The sequence below is a fragment of the Elephas maximus genome, chromosome 23, assembly GCF_024166365.1.
Source record: "Elephas maximus indicus isolate mEleMax1 chromosome 23, mEleMax1 primary haplotype, whole genome shotgun sequence".
Classification (NCBI taxonomy): Eukaryota; Metazoa; Chordata; class Mammalia; order Proboscidea; family Elephantidae; genus Elephas; species Elephas maximus.
The window spans coordinates 25,479,437-25,498,452 of record NC_064841.1 but is presented as its reverse complement, the minus strand read 5'-3'; the positions used below and the strand labels follow the sequence as shown (position 1 = coordinate 25,498,452).

Genomic DNA, 19,016 nt, shown 5'->3' with positions numbered 1-19,016 from the left:
GCTGCTAACCAAAGGGTTGGGAGTTCGAATCCACGAGGCGCTCCTTGGAAACTTTATGGGGCGGTTCTACTCTGTCCTATAGGGTCACTATGCATCAGAATTGACTGGACGGCACTGGGTTTGGTTTTTGTGTTTTTTTTCTATCAAAAAAAATTTTTTTTTTTTATATAAGTCACATTGTATTTTATAAATATCTTTAAAAATATTTATGCTTTTCTAAAAAACAAAAGAAAAATCACTAATCCTCTGCCACCCATAAAATTTAATTAGCCTTTCTATTTATCCATGGAGCCCTGGCCGAGCAGTGGTTGAAGCTCAAGCTGCTAAGCAAAAGGTTGTTAGTTTGAATCCACCAGCCACTCCTTGGAAACCCTGTGGGGAAGTTCTACTCTGTCCCATAGGGTCGCTTTGAGTCGGAATTGACTTGATGTCAACAAGTTTGTTTTTTAGTATTTATCAATAAATAAAATGGAATCATATCTTCCATGGGTTTTGTAGCCTGACAATATATTTTTTAAGTTAAAAATATACTGTGAATCTATTTTGATTTTATTAAATATTTGTCTACAACATTATTTTGATGGCTGAAATTTAGTAAATATAGTGTAGAATAAAATACATTTATTTACCTAACCTGGTATTGTTTAACATTGAAGCTGATTGCTTTACTTCCACCCTTCGTCCCTCTCTCCACCCCTTCCTCCCTACCTTCTTTCCTTCCTTCATCATTAGAAACACCTCTAAATTTCCTTTCAGCAAAATATATGAGTGTGTTATTTATTATTCATTTGGAAAATTTCCTTGACGTAGTATTGAAAAGTTACAGGATATGTACATTTTTAGGTGTGTTTAAACTATTGTTACATTTTCCTCCAAATTATTGTACCAATTTACAATACTGTACTTAGGATGCCTTTGGTAATTCAAAATGTATTATTATGTAGTCATATCTATCATTTTTTTCTTTGTTATGTATTTGCTTTTTGTATCATACTTAGAGAAGCCTCATCCTCCCTAAATTTATATGTGTGTATGTGTGTGTATTTTTTATTTTTCTGGTACTGTAATAGTTTAATTTTATATACACATATATAGATATGTAGACATATGAGTATAAAACACTATTGTCCAAATACAATTTAATGTAGGCTACTCTTTTTTACTCTTCTTTAACACTACAAACTACTGCTACTATGAGAATGTTAGCAACTAACTACAGAAGTAGGGTTTAGTAGCTTCAAGCATTATATCATTTAAATATTACTTATAACGACTCTTTAAGACAATGTAGAACTGCCCCATAGGGTTTCCGTGGAGCACCTGGTGGATTCGAACTGCTGATCTTTTGGTTAACAGCCTAAATTCTTAACTACTACACCTCCAGGGTTTCCACATATTACCTATGATATGGAAATTACAATTATTATCGTGTTTTACAGATAAAGATACTGAGAATTAGAGACAGGATTTAAGGCTAGATATCTATGACTTCAAAGCTTGTTATCTTAATAAGTAAACATACTACCTTTCTTTTTTAAAAAAATAGAGCTATACTGAGGTTAGGGAGCCCTGGTGGTGCAGTGGTTAAGCGGTTGGCTGCTAACCAAAAGGTCAGCAATTTGAACCCACCAGCTGCTCTGTGGGAGAAAGATGTGGCTTCTGAAAAGATTACAACCTTGGAAACACTATGGGACTGTACTACCCTGTCTTATAGGGTCCCAATGAGTCAGAATCGACTCTATGGCAATGGATTTTGTTAACTTTGTGCTTAAATACTATCATTACCGTATTTTTACACAAATAGCATGTTATGTTTTTTGCCAACTGCACCCTCCCCTTCTGTCATTTTAGTAAGCACAGTATGCTAATTTTTTTCACTGGAAAAAAAGTGTAATGTACCTGTTATTTGCACAAACATACGGTAGTATGGTGGAATAAGAGACTTCTTGGGGAAGCAGTTGACTGTGATGTTTGATAAAGAAGCCCACGGGACAGAAAAGAACCAGAGAAACGTCCTGCCTTATTTCATTTAAGCCCAAACCACTGTCTTTCATATGTCATCCACTTATTTTAAGAATTTCACTGCTCTGTCATGACCCTAATTAAATAAATTTTTCACTTAATACAATACAAATTCAAGATGATTGTATTCCATATGGAATGGTGAGCAGTTTAAGTTCAAAAACCAAAAACTAAACAAGTTGCTGTCGAGTCGATTCTGACTCAAAGTGACCCTATAGGACAGAGTAGAACTGCCCTATAGGGTTTCCAAGGAGCTCCTGGTGGATTCGAACTGTCTGTCTTTTGCTTAGCAGCTATACCTCTTAACCACTACACCACCAGGGCTTCCAGTTTCAGTTCAGGTGTCAGGAAAAGGAATTCCTGTAGGAATTGAGGTTAAAGGACCTATTGAACAAAGTGGAATGGCTTGCCATCTAAGCTTTCTGTTATTATTTTTTTTAATTCTTTTATGAGTAAAGAATCATTTTAGGAGACTGATAATGAATTTTTCACATATTTAAAAGAACTGATAATTTTTCACATATTTAGCAAGTAAATATCACAGTTGTGTTCTTTTTCCTTATGTTTCAGTATTAATATTTTCTATTTGAGTATTTAATATTGTGTAGAAAAATAGACAATTTTTTGTTTGTTCCTTTTCATTGTGAAAAACGTTTTACCTTTCTGTTAAGTATAAAGAATGCATTCTCTTGGTTTAAAATATTTCTTTTTTGGAAGATATTAATTTGGGTTTCAAATCTGCCAATTATCTTAATATATAACAAATCGCTATATAATTGTGTAATTTTTCTCAGAAAACAATTTATATTAAAAAGCCTGGTATCTGTGAAGCACACTTTTTTAGAATATGTGTTTTTGAAAAGCAAAGACTCATAAATTGAATAATTTCACCATATTATAAAATTTTCATTGCATTTTTACAGGAAAATATTTTGATTCTGTAAGAATCTGAACTTGTAATATAAGTGAGCCTGTGTGGTATAGTGGTTAAAGTGCTCAGCTGCTAACCCAAAGCTGCTTCAACCCATTAGCCATGCTGCGGAAGGGTGTGACAGTCTGCTTCTGTAAACATTTACAGACTTGCAAACCCTATGGAGCAGTTCTACTCTGTTCTCTAGGGTTGCTATGAGTTGGAATTGACTTGACCGCAGTGGGTTTGGTTGTTGGTTTAATATTTGCAAAAATACTAATAATGATATTCAATGTATATTACTAATTACAGATTCTGTTTTGACCTTTTATCCCAATAGCAGAAACTCAAGTTTCTTAATCATTGACCTACATGAAATCATTGACCTGTAAACAACATAAGCCTCATTTGTTGACTTTTAAATAATGCAACTTAATTTTTAAACTAATATGTATATTACCATTGTGAATATAAGAAATTTAGCTGTTTTTTGGAGGAGTTTCATCTCATGTCATGTATCTTTAATATTTTTTATGCCGAGAGTCTGTCATGCTTTTGTTCTATTTGATTAACTTCATAAGTATGATTCCTTTGTTAAAAGTTAAAGTTTTTTTTTTTTTTTTAAATAATATCTTATTGTGTTTTTGGTGAATATTTACATAGCAATTTAAGTTAATCTTGTTTCCCTGACCTTTTACATTCTCATCTTTGTTTTAAAGTAACTCTTGACTGTTCTAATATAATTTTTTGAAAGGAACACAGTACTAACGGGTGATATTCTTTATTTTGTGAGCCAACATTTTTTTTTTTTTTTTAACCTGTTATTTAGCTTAAAAATGGCCTCAGGGGCTGGTTTTGATTCAAAGTTTAAAGAGAATCTCAGGGGCAGTAGCCTCAGGTAGTCGGGGCTGCTTTTGATTCAAAGTTTAAAGAGAATCTCAGGGGCAATAGCCTCAGGTAGTCCTCCAGTTTCAGTCCACTGACTCTGTTTTTTCTTTTTTTTAAGGAATTTGAAGTTTTGTCCTACGTTTTTCTCCCATTCTATCAGGGCACATCTGTGGTGGACCTGATCCAGACGGTTGGGATTGGTAGCCAGGCACCATCTAGTTTTTTCGTCTCAGAGTAGATGAGGCCATGGTTCATATAGACTATTAGTTCTGTGGACTGGTTTCTTCTTCGAGTCCTTGGTTTCCTTCTTTCTCTTTTGCTCCAGATGAGTAGATACCGAGAGTTGTATCACTCACAGCCTTTTAAGACCCCAGACACTGCTCATCAAACTAGGATGTAGAACGGAAACTTTATGAACCAAATTATGCCAATTGACTGAGATGTCGTACAAAACCATGGTCCTAATCCTTCAAACCCAGAAAACCAGTCCCGCGAGGTGTTTGTTATGTCTAAGAAAAATCCGTAACTGTGCCCTCTATGTGGGCTTCATTATATACATATGAATATACATGCATACAGTCACATACATTCGTATACATATACCTGTATATCCCCATGCATTTGTCAGTTTGTCGTACTGTGGTGGCTTGCATGTTGCTGTGATGTTGGAAGCTATGCCACTGGTATTTCAAATACCAGCAGGGTCACTCATGGTGGACAGGTTTCAGCTGAACGTCTAGACTAAGACAGACTAGGAAGAAAGATCTGGCAATCTACTTCTGAAAAAAGAAAATTAGCCAGTTAAAATCTTATGAATAACAGTGGAACATTGTCTGATATAGGGCCAGAAGATGAGCCCCTCAGGTTGGAAGGCACTCAAACTATGACTGGGGAAGATCTGCCTCCTTAAACTACAGTTGACCTTAATGACATGGATGGAGTCAAGCATTTGAGACCTTCATTTGCTGACGTGGCACGACTCAAAATGAGAAGAAACAGCTACAAACACCCATTAATAATCAGAACGTGGAATGTATGAAGTGTGAATCTAGGAAAATTAGAAATTGTCAAAAATGAAATGGAATGCATAAACATCAATATCCTAGGCATTAGTGAGATGAAATGGACTAGTATTGGCCATTTTGAATCACATAATCCTGTGGTCTGCTATGCTGGGAACGACAGCTTGAAAAGGAATGGCATTGCAGTCATTGTCAGAAAGAACATTTCAAGATCTAGCCTGAAGTACAACACTGTCAGTGATAGGATAATATCCATATGCCTTCAAGAAAGACCGGTTAATATGACTATTAATTCAGTTTTACACACCAACCATTAGGGCTGAAGGTGAAAAAATTGAAGGTTTTTACTAGCTCCTGCAGTCTGAAATTGATCTAACATGCAATCAGGGTGCATTGATAATTACTGGTGATTGGAATGTGAAACTTAGAAACAAGAAGGATTGGTAGTTGGAAGATAAGGCCTTGGTGATAGAAACAATGCTGGCAATCACATGATAGAGTTTTGCAAGATCAATGACTTCATTACAAATACCTTTCCTTACCAAGATAAATGGTGACTATACACATGGGCCTTGACAGAATACACAGGAATCAAATAGACTACATCTGTGGAAAAAGACGACAAAAAAGCTGAATATCATCCGTCAGGACAAGGCCACGGGCCGACTGGAACAGACCATCAATTCCTCATTTGCAAGTTCAAGTTGAAGCTGAAAAAAATTAGAACAAGTCAACGAGAGCAAAAATACAACCTTGAGTATTTCCCGCCTGAATTTAGAGATGATCTCAAGAATAGATTTGACACGTTGAACACTAATGACCGAAGACCAGACGAGTCGTGCAATGACTTTAAGGACATCATACATGAAGAAAGCAAGAGGTCATTAAAAAGACAGGAAAGAAAGAAAGAAAAGACCAAAGTGGATGTTAGAAGAGACTTTGAAACTTGCTCTTGAAGGTCCAGCAGCTAAAGCAAAAGGAAGAAATGATGAAGTAAAAGAACTGAACAGAAGATTTCAAAGAGTGGCTTGAGAAGATGAAGTAAAGTATTATAGTGACATGGGCAAAGAGCTGGAGATAGAAAACCAAAAGGGAAGAACACACTCAGCATTTCTCAAGCTGAAACAACTGAAGAAAAAATTCAAGCCTAGAGTCACAATAGTGAAGGATTCTTTGGGGACAATATTAAACAACTCAAGAAGCATCAAAAGAAGATGGAAGGAATACACAGAGTCATTATACCAAAAAGAATTGGTCAATGTTCAGCCATTTTAAGAGGCAGCATATGATCAGGAACCAATGATACTGAAAGAAGAAGTCCAAGCTGCACGCAAGGCCTTGGCAAAAAACAAGCCTCCAGGAATTTACAGAATATCAATTGAGGTGTTTCAAAAAATGGGTGCAGCGCTGGAAGTGCTCACTTATCTATGCCAAACAATTTGGAAGACAGCTACCTGGCCAACCAACTGAAAGACATCTATATTTAAGTCTATTCCCAAGAAAAATGATCCAACTGAATGCAGAAATTATTGAGCAATATCATTAATATTACACACACAAGCAAAATTTTGCTGAAGATCTTTCAATAGCAGCTGCAGCAGTATATCAACAGGGAACTGGCAGAAACTTAGATTGGATTTAGAAGAGAACATGGAACTAAGGATATCATTGCTGATGTCAGAAGGATCCTGGCTGAAAGCAGAGAATAACAAGGATGTTTACCTGTGTTTTATTGACTATGCTAAGGCATTCGACTGTGTGGATCCTAACAAATTCTGAATAACATTATGAAGAATGGGAATCCAGAACACTTAAATGTGTTCATGAGGAACCTGTACATAGATCAAGAGGCACTTGTTTGGACAGAACAAGGGGCTACTGCATGGTTTAAAGTTAGGAAAGGTGTGCGTCAGGTTGTATGCTTTTATTATACCTATTCAATCTGTATGCTGAGCAAATAATCCGAGAAGCTGGACTGTATGAAGAAGAGCAGGGCATCGGGATTGGAGGAAGACTCATTAACAACCTGCATTATGCAGATGACACAACCTTGCTTGCTAAAAGTGAAAAGGACTTGAAACTCTTAAACTGATGAAGATCAAAGACCACAGCCTTCAGTGTGGATTACATCTCAGCATAAAGAAAACAAAAATCCTTATAACTGGACCAGTACGATAAACGGAGAAAAGACTGAAGTTGTCAAGGATTTCATTTTACTTGGATCCACGATCACCACCTGTGGAAGCAGCAGCCAAGAAATCAAATGATGTATTGCATTGGGCAAATCTGCTGCAAAGGACCTCTTTAACGTGATAAAAGCAAAGACGTCACCTTGAAGACTAAGGCGCACCTGACCCAAGCCATGGTCTTTTCAGTAGCATATGCATGTGAAAGCTGGACAATGAATAAGGAAGACCGAAGAAGAATTGACACCTTTGAATTGTGGCATTGGTGAAGAATATTGAATGTTCCATCGACTGCCAAAAGAACGAACAAATCTGTCTTGGAAGACGTACAGTCAGAATGCTTGTCAGAAGCAAGAATGGCGAGACTGTGTCTTACATACTTTGGACATGTTGTCAGGAGGGATCAGTCCCTGGAGAAGGACATCATGCTGGGCAAAGTACAGGATCAGCGGAAAAGAGGAAGACCCTTGAAGAAATAGACTGACACAGTGGCTGCAACAGTGGGCTCAAGCATAGCAACGACTGTAAGCATGAGGAAGGACCGGTCAGTGCTTTCGTTCTGTGGTACGTAGGATCACTACGAACCGGAACCGACTCGATGGCACTTAACATGAGTTATGGCAACATTTGTGAAATGTTGCCAACCAGGGAAGCTCCTTAAAGACTCAGCGTCCAGGGTTTTCCGTGGGGATTGGTTGTATAGGCACCCTCTGTACAGCGTGTAACAAAATTCCGGACTCCCAGAAGGAAAGCGGATGTTCAGCGTAAAGCATCTGGTTTCTACAGAATGATTTCGACACAGTGAACCTCACTCATCGGTTCTGGGAATTTCGGGAACGCTTCTGAAACCCAAGTTCCTAGATTCCAGCTGAGGGCCAGACTTCTAAGCAGGTCTTTCAAAGAATATCATCCAGGCCGGCTACGCCAAGGTCCTCTCTGCACAGTCTGTGATACTGTTCTTGCAGTGCTTTATTTCATTAGTCTTATTAAACATTTTTTTAACATTTACCTTTCAGATTCTTGAAAGTGGTTCACTTTTGGAGAATATGCTCAGAGAAGCAATTGCTCCATCTCTCTTTTCCCCCTACCTACCCTTTGACTCGATGGCACTGGGTTTGGTTTTTTTTTTTTTTTTTGTAGTCTATACATAAGTATAAGAGTTGCCTATGAAATGTGATCAATTAAAAGTGCTGCCTGGGAACTCTGTTGAGAAAGTTTCTTAGGTAATGCCTGAGTTCAGTCGGAAAGATTAGTGACTTTTGCTGAGAGTTAGAGAGGGACTGTGAGATGCCATTTGCTTGTTATCTCTGGGAAGGGTGCTGAGCCAAATACCAAGAGAGCACTGACACCTTGTGTCTTTAAGCAAATCTGTTTAACTTATCAAATTGCAGTTTTCTCCTCTCTTGAGTAGAGAGATGGGCTAGGTAATTTCAGAAATAATCTCCAATTCTCCAGTTATTGGATTCTAAATTTTACAGAGATGTGTTTCCTGATCTGTGTGGATTGATGGAGTCTCTTTAATTACTTTGAGTCAGAATTGATTCTATGGCAACGGTACAGCCATGGTTTTTTTATTATAGATGAAGCTTAGAGGCTTCTACTGCACTTAGGTTACTTCTGTTTTGATTTTGACGTTAAATTAACTCATGGTAGCCTGAAGGGCAACAGGTAGAAACAGGAGAGAATAAGCAACTCGTAAGTGTCTGCAGAGCTAAGAACTACAGTGTGCCGTGGCTGCCAACCAAAAAGGTTGGCAGTTCGAATCTGCCAGTGGCTCCTTGGAAACCCTGTGGGACAGTTCTACTTGATCCTAGGGTTGCTGTGAGTTGGCATCAACGCAGCAGCAAGTCACTCCTTACTCTACTCCTAAGTAAAATGTAATTTTTCTAGCTGCTTAGCTGGAAGTTCTTTGAGGGCAAGTAGTAACGCTTTTCTTGCTGTATGTTTAGTGCCTAGAACCTAGGAGGGGCTCAATAAATGATAAATTATAGTTGTATGAACTCAGAGCAATTATTCATTTTCTCATTCAGCAAATCTTTGAGAACCTAGCTATCAAAAATGTCTTCACTCTAGTATGCTGCTGTGTTTTGATTAATGGCTTTTGTAATAATTTTTAGTGTTTCAAATTCACCTGGAACCTGGCTTTTAACTCTTTTTAACTTTATCCCTTCTTTTTTGTAACTTTAGTTTCTGTCTTTTTCTAGGAGTTTCTCATCTCTCAACTTCTCTTTCTCTTTTCTCTTCTCCATAAGGGCACTGGAAGCTACCTGGTAAATTGTGAATTGCATTTTGTCTCCTGACCTGCTTTCTTGTGCCGTTTGCTATAGAGCACAGAAGTATGTCTTTGTCCCTACTCAAGGCGTCATTGAGATAGAAGCTCCCAAACAGCACCATTTCAAAGAAAATCCTATGACCAAATAAGCTAAAGCAATTTGCCATTTTCAGTGAAGATCATTGGCTACTCTGGTGGAAAATATGTTCAATTTTTCTTGTAAATTAAAGAGAATTATGGTGCTACTGTATTATTTCTTACAATGCTTTGTATATCCTAGTAAGCTGGATTCAAGTATAGCTCTTCAACTGCATTTAGGGAATTTTATTTTTGTTTAGAATTTCTTTGGCAATTTTAAAAATTCTTCAATAATTACTCTTATTTTGAAACTATTTTTCTAGAGCTACATGGAAAATAAGCTCTGTAACTGATTTTTCTTTTTAAATTAACAAGGATCTACTAAATTATTTTAAAAGGCACCTTTAATTGAATATTAAAAAAAAAAATTCCATACCTAAATACTGTACGTTGACAAAACTCCATCATTTAGAATTACATCTTTGTAATTTCAGTACCATATTTAACAAATTACACTATGGTTCTCTACTTATCTCAACTACTAGGCATTATATGAAAGAGACATTTTTAAGTAGGAGGTAATTTTGAGTTTTATGATTAAACCTATTCATACAAACTAGATGCTTTGATGTTGTGAAAGAAAATATTAATTAGTTTGTAATTTAAAATTCCAGTAGCCTTAGAGGTTTTTTTTTTTAGAGGTGTGCTATTGAAATGGTAATACTTTTGAATCACTTCAAATAGTAAAGTCTAAAAGATTTTGAAATATTAATGTGAAACAAAAGGGATAGAAGAAAAATAATATGTGAAATATCTTACAGTGGCGCTATAGAAATGACAATGGCAGTATAAAATACCTAGGCTAGGGTGACACTATAGTTTAAAATTTGTATTTATCATCTGTGCTTCCATTTTATTAAGAGTTCTGAATCAGTAATATATTTACATTGTTTTGCAGTGTCATTAAGCAGGGCCACAATATTGCACACCTCGGGGGACTCCATTTATATGGTAGTCTACGCAGATAATGCTTATTAGAGCTATGGAAGGAGAAGCAATGATGGCAGGAACATGCTATTTTGTTTGGCTCCTGGTGAGAGAATACCAGGTATAGAAGCGGACTTTCTGTAAAAGTTGACATATGCAAAAATCACAAATAGTTCAGTAATGACATGGAAATAGTTTCATTGTGCTTATTACAAAGATTCACGATTTGCTCCTTCTAAAACTAGGTGGAATTTCAAAAACATGATTCAAGGTATTCTCTCTTCAGATCTAGCCAAATTTAATATGAAGTCACATTTCTGGATAATCCAACAATGAATAATATAATAATAGTTTTATTTTTATAATGACTCAGCAGCTTTTAGAAGAGACCTGGTAGTGCAGTGGTTGAGCACTTGGCTGCTAACCAAAAGGCGGGTGGTTCGAACTCACTAGCTGCTCTGTGGGAGAAAGCTGTGGCAGTGTGCTCCCATAAACATTTACAGCCTTGGAAACCCCATGGGACAGTTCTATTCTGTCTTATACGATAGCGATGGGTCAGAATAGACTTCATGGCAACAGGTAGCCGTTTTTAACGCAGATTTAATGAAGCAAATACGTTGTTTGGCTGAAATGATTGTGTTAAATTTTTTAAATGCAGTTTTCTACTGCATATTTCATGTGGAAGGACATCTGTAATATTTCTTTTATCTATTCCAATGTTAATTTGTCGTTCGTAATTGCTTAACTTGCAATAATTCTGATGCTGTCTAATAAGCGTATCCTTAGTTAGCATCCTTATTATTCCTTTACCTGATACGTGTGAGTATGTGGAATATACTTTTTGGCAATATCACAAGTATTTCAGAAGAAAAATTTCAATAACACAAAAAATAGTAGTTTAGGACATACCTTTAGAAACTTTATTATAGATAAAACTAAGATGTACAAATATTATTTCATAAAGCATCACTGATGATAAATCCCTGATCATTTATCATCACTGATGATAAATCCCTGATCAAATTCTCCCAGCCTTCATGAAAAAGACCCTCACAGAACGTGAGGGTCTTTTTCATGAAGGCTGGGAGAATTTATTCAAAATAATTTATGCAACAACAATTAGCCAAAACTTACTTAAGGCTACGTAATCATTAAAGGTTATACATTTCTTTCTAGATACCATATGGACAATATTCTGTGAGTTATTGTGTAATATTCTCATTATTACTCAGTTCTAATTATATTTCTATTATGATTTATTTTCGAATCTGTGAGTTTTTTAACTGTGTGTTTTAAAATATTAATTTTAATTTAATTGCATTGTGCTTAGAGAAGGTCTGCATATGTTTTGAAATTTCTTAATACTTACTTTTGTCCTAGAATATGGCCGATATTTGTTAATATCCTATATGAGCTTGGGAAGAATGAGTATTCTTTAACTATTCCGTAAAGAGTAATATTAATTAAGTTAATCTTGATAATTATATTGTTCTAAATCTTCATAACTACTAATTCTACCAGCTTAACCTATCGATATTTGAAGGAAATGTGTCAGTCTCCCTCAATAGTATTCATTTGTTAATTTCTCTTTTTATTTTTCTCATTTTTTGCTTTACATATGTTGGGACATTTTTATTACGTGCATACAACTTCTTGTTGTTGCTGTTAGTTGCCATTGAGTCAGTTTTGATTCACGGCAACCCCATGTGTGCAGAGCAAAACTGTGCTCCACAGGGTTTTCAAGGCTGTGACCTTTTGGAAGCAGATCACCAAGCCTGTCTTTCCAGGTGCCTGTGGGTGGGTTCAAACCACCAGCCTTTCGGCTAGTAGTCAAGTGTTTAACTGCTTGTGCTACCCAGCTGCCACACATGCAGTTTAGAATTGTTATATTTTTCTAGTGATTTGTATGTTTCATTATGATGAAATGACCCTCTGTGTCTAGTAACAATTTAATTATATTTTGTATTTGGCTATTCCAGATTCTCTTTGCTTCGTGTTTGGTTTGTATATTTTTTTTCTACTCAAACTTTTAAAATCTGTATATTTACATTTGTCTCTTGAGTCCCTGTAGCTATATTTAACATATATACATATACACACACACACATATATATACATACATATGGAAACCCTGGTGGTATAGTGGTTAAGCGCTACGGCTGCTAACAAAAAGCTTGGCAGTTCGAATCCACCAGGCGCTCCTTGGAAACTATGGGGCAGTTCTACTCTGTTCTATAGAGTTGCTATGAGTCGGAATCAACTCGATGGCAACGGGTTTGGTTTTTTTGGTTTTATATATCCTATCTGACAATTTCTGTCTTATGATTAATAGATCACTATATTTGTATTTATTTTGATTATTGTTATTTACTTTGATATATCTTTTTTATCTATTTGCTCTATTTTTTCTGTGAGTCTTTTTTTTCTTCTTTCTAGTTTCATTTTGTACTGACCAAGTTTTGCCTTTATTTGATTTTTATCTCACTCTCTCCCTTCTGTTTTTGGAATTTAAACCCTCTATACACTGTTATAAAAAAAAAAAAAAAAAAAAATTTTTTTTTTTTTTTTTTTTATACACTGAGCCACCAGGCCTCCAAGAACAGTTATAAAAAAAAAATTCTTGGAGGTCTGGTGGCTCAGTGGTTAAGTGTTTGCCTGCTAAGCAAAAGGTCAGAAGTTTGAATCCACCAGCTGCTCCTTGGAAATTCTATGGGGCAGTTCTGTTCTGTCCTGTAGGGTTGCTATGAGCCAGAATTTACTCGACAACAGTGGATTTTTTTGTGTGTGTGTGACTATTCGTTAAGTGGCATTCTTGAATTTTACCTTGTATGCTCAATGAAATGAGTCCTTGCGGTACAATGGTTAAGTGCTTGGCCACTAACTGAAAGATCAGCAGTTTGAACCCACCAGTGACTCCACAGGAGAAAATGACCTGGCAGTCTGCTCCCCTGAGGATTACAAGCTAGGAAACCCTGTGGGGCAGTCTACTCTGTCCTATGGTGTCACTGTGAGTCGGACCCGACCCAGTGGCAAACAATAGTAATAGCAACATACTTAACAAACTGTGAAGTTAATGATAATTAAAACTGGGATCTTAGAACACTTCGATCTAATCAACCTTCTGACTTTCTTGCTATTTTAGTTTTTCCTTTAAATTAAAATCCCACGATTTATCAATTTTTATTATTATATACAGATAATGGTATAGATTTATTTTACTCTTATTCTGGAAGGATAATTCATTTTGAAACACGATTCCATTCTGATGTTTATTTTCTTTCAGCATTTTGAAGACATTATTTTATAGTTTCCTGGCTTCTGTTGATGTTGAGAACTCTACAGCCACTGTAGCTGTCTTCAGTTTTTAGAGGATGTCACCTTTCTGTCGAGCTGCTTTTAACCTTTTATTTTTGCCTGGCTGTCTGCAATTTCACTCTGATGTGCTTCGTATGCTTTCTTTTAATTGCTTTCAACATTTTGAGCACTTGTTTGTCATTATGTCTTTAAATATAGCCTCTCCTACCTTTTCTTTATTTTCTCCTCTAGTCCTCTTTGTTAGTTCTTCTCATTTTCTCATCTGTATATTTTAATTTTTTTTTCACATTGTGCTGCAGCTTCATAACTCTTCAACTCTGTCTTCCTCTTCAATGATTCTTCAGCTCGATTTATCTGTTGTTAATACTTCCCTCTTGTTTTATTTTCAACTATTCTTATTTCTAAAAGTTCTGTTTGGTTTCTTTTAAATTCTGTGGATGTTTTCTTGGGTCTCGTAGTATATGAATGGTTCTATTTTCAGTATTAATTTTTAAAAATTACAATAAAACAAACGGCATGTTTTATTGCAGAAAAGCTCTCCCACCTCTAAATTTCACACAAATGTTGTTGATGTTAGGTACCATCGAGTCAGTTCTGACTCATAGTGACCCTACACACAACAGAACGAAACACTGCCCAGTCCTGCACCATCCTCACAATTGTTGTTATGCTTGAGCCCATTGTTGCTGCCACTGTGTCAATCCATCTCATTAAGGGTCTTCTTCTTTTCCACTGACCCTGCACTTTACCAAGCATGAGGTCCTTCTGCAGGGACTGATCCCTCCCGACAACATGTCCAAAGTATTTTACTTGGATCCACAATCCACACACATAGGTCTATACAAAGATGTTGACAGTGTTGTAGCCACTTTTAGTAGCCATCTGATTTTTCTGTTTCTTTTGATAATTGAGCAAGTCATCATGATACACCCAGTAATTACTTAGGCTCTCAGTTCAGAATGCGAGGGAGGAGGAACAGAAATGCATGTATCGAGGATAGATTACGACACAAATAATTTGATTTTTTAACAAATCTTCAAAGATTATAAGCAGCCATTCAGGCTTAGCACGAACTGACAGTTCATGTTATTAAGATTTGTATTACATTTGGCATTTGATAAAAATTAAAGATATAAAATCATGTAAGATGTAATGCGTATTTTAAGTAAACAGGTAATTTTAATGAATAACTTATTAACTTTAAAATCAATATTGGATTTTCCTGCATAACATGTTTAAATTTTAAAGTCATTGCCAGCAATTAAAATATAGTTGTATGATTATTGCCCATAGAGTAACCTATGTCAATTTCTCAATTTTCCTAAGACACCAGGCACTGAACTTCTGATTACAGCATTTTCCCTAGTTGATGTTATTTATACTTAACTGAGTTGCAAATTTTGCAACATATTTTATTTTATATATTCCAAATATTATCATACCTCTACTTGTTTCAAGAATATTATACATTTGATCCAATAGTACTAAATGAATTACCAAATGTGATTGTAATAAGTGACAATATGGTATAGTCAGATGACACAGGCCTAGTTTTAAATCATAGTTCTGCTTAAAAATAAGAAAAATAAAAACAACAAAAAAAGAAATAAACCTATGCAACCATAGGTCAGTTACTTAGCCTCTTTGGATATAAGTTTTGTCACTTATAAAATGAAGATAATATTGCTATAAACTTTAAATGGGAAAAAATAAAGGAATTTTTCATGATACCTGGTACCTGGTTGTCACACAAGAAATGGAAGTTTTAATGGTAATTATTATTATTAATAAACAGATACATGTAAAAATTTTGCTTCGAGTATTTCCTTTTGAAAGTCACTTAACTGTACCACACAAAGTGAAATATGAAATGAGAATTACCACTGTTATGTTTGCTCAGTATTATTTCTATGTGTTGGGAGTATTTATGGCTATCATTCAAGCAAGTATGCAATTCTTATGATATTAGAATTATGGTGTAGGTAATGTCTACTTTGAGTGCATTTTAAGTTTTCATGTCATTTAGAATCCACAGTATATTTCCTTTTTTAGAAAAACAAATAGATTCATTAGGATCTAGTGTTCATAACCATACTAATTTCTATTTTCTCTAGCCTCTATTTATCACCGCTAACTTCTACTTGGAAACCCTGGTGGCGTAGTGGTTAAGAGCTACGGTTGCTAACCAAAAGGTCGGCATTTGAATCCCCCAAGCGCTCCTTGGAAAGTCTATGGGGCAGTTCTGCTCTGTCCTCCAGGGTCGCTATGAGTTGGAATCGGCTTGACAGCAACAGGTTAACTTCTCCTTGTGACCACAGCAAAATAATATAATCAATCATACACATGTTAATTGAATAATACTCTGTAAAGATCAACGTCATAGGTCCTGTGAGTTATTACATCCTTTTTGGAGGTGCAAGAGAATTTTGTTAGTAGAATAGCAAACATTAAAAACTCAGGTTTTCTGAAATCAACTTCACAGAATTTTTTTTTTACCACGTCTTATATTGCTTGCCATAAAACATGGTCCCTGCCTTGAAGGGAGAGAGAATAAACATATATGAAAAGTTCATTGCAGTAAGTGATTTAGTAACAGTTAAAACAAAGGAAAACAACAGGAAAAGGTTGTCACAAAGCAATTCATGATTGTCAAAGGGGCCATGCACTAAATCGTGATTTGCAACTCAGAGAAGGAAACCATATCTTGTTCTGTGATTATATTATCACTGTCATATTCTATGATATCTGTAGGATATTTCTTGTCTCCCCACTTAGACTGTAATCTCACACAGGCAGGAACCATTATTTTGTATCTCTGTGACGTATAACATTGGGCACAATTGCAGAAAATGCTCTTAACTGCTGTACCACCAGGGCTCCATAAAACACATTAGGGGATTCAAAATAGGATAGATTTTAGTTAACTGTATAGTTGAGGGAAGCAAGGATCTCTCAGGGCCTTGGACCTGCTGTGCATGTTAGCTTTAGGGTCACAATTTTAAGTGGGATACCTTTTTGTATTCCTCTTCCCGTTGAATACAGACCACCTTTTAACCCTGCTATAAAGACATCTAATATGTGTTTCTAGAAATCATGTTTCCATCTTAGCTACTTGAGCATTGTGCGCCTTAAGGTATATTTTGTGTAATACTCATTCTACAAGATGTTTTCCTGAGAGAAACATTCAGTAGAGGCCTAGAAAGCCACACAGTAAAGAAAACTGTTTGGCTTCATTTAACTCAGGATTTCCCTAATTTTTTTGGCCATGAATCCTTAATTTATCTATATCTATTAATAATTTTTTTTTTTTTATTAATGATCTAGAGCCCTGGTGACACAGTGGTTAAGAGCTCAGCTGCTAACCCAAAGGTCGACAGCTCGAATCCACTAGCCGCTCCTTGGAAACCCTATGGCACAGTTCTACTCTGTCCTGTAGGGTCGCTGTGAGTTGCAATTGACTCAATGGCAATTTTTATTTTTAATTAATAATCTGATGCATCTAATAATCTATATAAGAGTGCCTCAAAGTTTAATTTGTGTATAACAACCTGGTGGTCTTGTTAAATGCATATTCTGAGTCAGTAACTCTGGGGTGGTCCTTAGAGTCTGCCTTTCTAGTGAACTCCCAAGTGATTTTGGTGCCACTAGTCTTCAGACCATGCTTTGAATTACAAGGATCTATTTTTTTTTTTTTATATAATACTTTTTGGGACACACTGGTGTAGAGCCTTTATTAGTACATAGCATAAAGTATAGCTGGAGGAAGTTCATGTTGTTAATTGTTAATATTGTCTGATCCCAATCCCATGAAAATTGGGGTAAAGTAAAAGTAGTAAAAAGCCTCCGAGTTTCTTTTATAACATTAGTGTAACCTTGATAGCAAAATTGGGCAGGAGTAGTAACATAAAAAAGATTATAGGCCAAAATCACTTATGAACATAGATGAAGTCTAAATATTATTTTATCAGCATTTATTAATATCTTCAAAATCTTCCCTGGCAGGTGAGGTTGGGGGCATGGTTACTTATTTTCTAAGGACATAACCCTGACGAATCCAGGAAATCACTCATGATTTTATATGCTTAGCTATGGGACAGCAAAGAGAAGGTAGTCAGCAACACAAAAAAGCACCATACGTGGCATGGTGTTGGGTGGGTAAGGAATGACTAAAAACAAACAAACAAAACCTGAATAGGTCCAGAAATATTAAAGAAATTGAAGCAGTCATCAGAAACTATGTAAAGTATCAAGCCCTGGTAGTTTTACAGGCTATTTACACCAAACATTCAAAGAACAGATAAACCTCATTTTATGAAAACTTCTCCAAAAAGTGAAAATAGAAAAAGCTACCGAGTCCTTTTTATGATACTAGTGTAGCCTTGATAGAAAAACTGGACAAATATCATAGTATAAAAAAGATTAGAGGCCAAATTCACACAAATTAAATTCTAAATTTTTTTCAAACATATCCACAATATCTGCCTGTATATATAAATCTGTATGTGTGTGTTTTTGTGTATGTCTATATATGTATACATTTATGAATATATGCACACACACATTCATATCTGTGTGTGTGTGCATATATGTATGTTTCCTGACAAATTCCAAGCACGATTTAACATTTTTAAATGTATTATATAATTTTTCAAATCAGTAGATTGAAAGAACAAAAGTATTTTAGTTTCTGGAAGTTCATAAAATTTGATAGCAATTCATGGTAAAAACTCTTTGTAGACTATGATAAAAGGCAACTTCCTTGACTTTGTAAAGTATGTCTACTAGAAACTTATAGTAAATATTACCATTAATGATGAAATTTAGAAGCATTTCTTTTAGTATCAGAAACAAGACAAGGATGCTATCATTATTTGTATTCAGCATTGTACTGGTGGTTATAGCCAAAGCAATAAAACAGGAAAAAAGAAATGAGGTGTTAACAATTGGCAGAAACAAACTATATCATTCAGAGATGATACAACTGTTTACATAAATAATTCATTAATATCTACCCATAAACCATATATGAATAAAAGAATTCAGCAAAATTGAAGGATACAAGATCAATATACAAAAATCAATAGCATTCCTATGTAAGCACAACAAATTAGTAAATATAACTTTAAAAATTTTATTCATGGTAGCAATGAAGACTTTAAAGTGTAGTATTAATCTGCAATGATACAATACCATGTGTTGCAAATAATAATAACAACAACAGTAATGACTCCTAAAATGTTTTGGGTGCTAGGAACTTTTCTGCTTTATGAGTGTTATCCAGTCCTTAAAAACAACTCTATGAGGTAGGTAATATTATAATTCTCATTTTTTGCATA

At 35.4% G+C, this 19,016-nt stretch overlaps 1 protein-coding gene across 8 annotated transcripts in view; it reads left to right on the top strand.

The window, feature by feature from the left end:
- Nucleotides 1-19,016, top strand: part of NAALADL2 (N-acetylated alpha-linked acidic dipeptidase like 2) — a 1,621,055-nt gene that overhangs the window by 128,374 nt on the left and 1,473,665 nt on the right. The gene's annotated exons all lie outside the window — the stretch shown is intronic.